We start from the raw sequence: 2,500 nt of genomic DNA, 5'->3' as shown, positions 1-2,500 counted from the left end.
TTTCTTTACCCTTCCACTTCCCCCTTTCTTTTCACCTTCTTTCTGTCTTTCTCACCTTCTCCTCATTCCCTTTCTACTTTCTTTTTCCTACTTGTCTCCCCATTCTCCTTTATTCGGCTTCACTGATTTACTTCATTATTTTTCTTCTCTCCTTCTCTTCCATTTTCCCTCTTTATGCCTTCATTCCTCAGCTAATCTTCTCGTCCCTTTCCCCCTCCTATCCCCCCTTCTCTTCGTACCTCCCCCACCCCCTTTTAGTTGCTCATCTTTCCCTCCCCTATTCTCCCTTCACCCTCCGGTTTACCCTTCTCTCTCTTCCTGTATCCCCTATCCTTCTATCTTCTTCCTTACTTCCTCCCTCTCTTCCTTACTACCTTTAATGATTATCCCACCTCTGCCTATTCGTCTCTCCCAATTCTTTTCCTCTTCCCTTCCCTCTCTTCCCTTTATGCCTTTTCTCCAATCTTTCCTCTTTCTCCCCTCTCCCCCTCCCTTTCCCTTCCCACTTTCTTCTTCCCTTCCCTTTCCCTCCCCCTCCCTTTCCCACTCCTTCCCTCTCTCTCTTTCCCCCTCTTGCCTCTGCCTCTTCCATCTCCCTTCCTGTCCCCCCCCGTCCCTACTCCTTCTTTCACCCCTTCCACTCCTTCTCTCCCTCTGTTTCCCTCCTTCTCCCCTGTCTCTTCCCTCCCCTCCCCTCTCTATTTTCCTCCCCGCCTATCGCCTTTCCATTTCCCTCCCTCTCCCTCTCCCTTTACCCTCCCCCCTCCTCTCTCTTCCCTCCCTCCTCTCCCCCTTTCTCTTTCCCTCCCCTCCTTCCCTCCCCTCCCTACCTCTACCTCTCCCTTTAGTCCCTCCCCTTTCTCCCTCACCCTCCCTCTGTCTCTTCCCTCTCCCCTCCCCTCCCCCTCTCTCTCTTTCCCCCCTCCCCTCATTCTTTCCCTCCTCGCCTCTCCCTTTCCTTTCCCCTCCCTCTCCTTTACCCTCCCTTCCCCCGTCCCCTCTCTCTTCCCTCCCCTCCCCTCCACCCCTCCCATTTGGCATTCAACGTGTTTCCGTGTGGTGGCTGTGGCCGTCGCAGGTGGTGGTAGGTGGTGGCAGGCGGTCGCAGGTGGTAAAGGTAGATGATGACTTTGATTCCAACAATAGGAGAGGGCTTGATCCTCCCTCCTCTCTCCCCCCCCTCCCCCCTTTTACACCACCAATATACCCCCTGCCCCCTTTCCCTCCTACTCTTTCCCCTCTCTCCTACCTAACTCCCCTCTACCCTTCCCTCCTACTCCCTACTCTATCCCCTCCCTCCTACACCCCCCCATCTCTTGCCTTCCCTTCTACCTCCCTCCCCCTTCCCTCCAGCCATCCCCCCCTTCTCGCTTTACATATTCTGGCTTTTGTTCGTTGGCGCAAATAATGGTGTGCTCCACCTACCACCTCTCTCCCCCTCCTCCTACCCCTCCCTCACTCTCCTGTTTCCTATTTTTTGTTGTTTTTGTCGTTCTTGTTTTTTGCGTGATTTTATTTTTGCTGCATTTTGTTATTGTATTTTTTTTTTTTTTTTTTCTTTACTTTGATCTGTTCCATTGTTTTTGTTATTTTTTTCTTTTCTGTATCTTTTTCTGGCTTTTATTTTGTTTATTCATTTATTGATCTTTCGATAGCGTTGTTATTTCCTTTTCTGTTTTTTTGTGTGTTTTTTTGTATTTATTGTTATATCTAACTGTCTACCTCTTTCATTCTATTTCTTTTTTTTTCTTTCTTTTTTCTCTCTAATTTCTGTCTATTACTCTTTTTCTCTTCTTCTGCCATGTCCTTTTCTTGTTTCCTATTATTCTCTGTCCAATTCAACCCAATATCTTGCAATTTTCTCTCACTTTCTTGCAACTCATCCCCTTTCTTGCAATTATACCTCCTCTCTTCTCCTTTTGTTGCACCTCTCCCACTCCCCCCTTTCTTACAGGTCCCCCTCTAACAGACTTTATTTCATATCCCCTTTCTCCCACTTTTATTGAGCCTCTCCCTTATCCCCCCTTTCTTACAACTTCTCTTCTCCCACAGTGTCTTTCACTTTCCCTCTCTCCCCGCTTTTTTGCATCTCCTCCTCTCCCCTTTTTTCTTACAATTTCTGTTCTTCTTCCTTCTCTCTCCCCACCCACATTTACCTCCCTCCGCCCTTTCTCCCAACTCCTTTTCTCCCTCAATATCTTTCACCTTCCCTTTCCTCACCTGTTTTTTCTAGCTCCCCCTCTCCCCTTCTCCTTTAATGTCTTTCACCTCTCCTCTCTCCTCCGCTTAACTTTTGTATCTCCCCCTCTCCCCCCTTCTCTTTCTTCCAACTCCTCTTCTCTCTCAATATCTTTCACCTCCCCTCTCTCCCCGCTTTCTTGTATCTCTCCCTCTTTCTTACAACTCCTCTTCTCCTTCTCAATATCCTTCACTTCCCCTCTTTCCCCGCTTTCTTGTATCTCTCCCTCTTTCTTCCAACTCCGCTTCTCCTGTATCTTCA

The sequence above is a fragment of the Penaeus vannamei genome, chromosome 28 (genome assembly GCF_042767895.1).
Source record: "Penaeus vannamei isolate JL-2024 chromosome 28, ASM4276789v1, whole genome shotgun sequence".
NCBI classification, from domain to species: domain Eukaryota; kingdom Metazoa; phylum Arthropoda; class Malacostraca; order Decapoda; family Penaeidae; genus Penaeus; species Penaeus vannamei.
The sequence above is the reverse complement of the archived record's forward strand: the minus strand, read 5'-3'. Positions refer to the sequence as shown.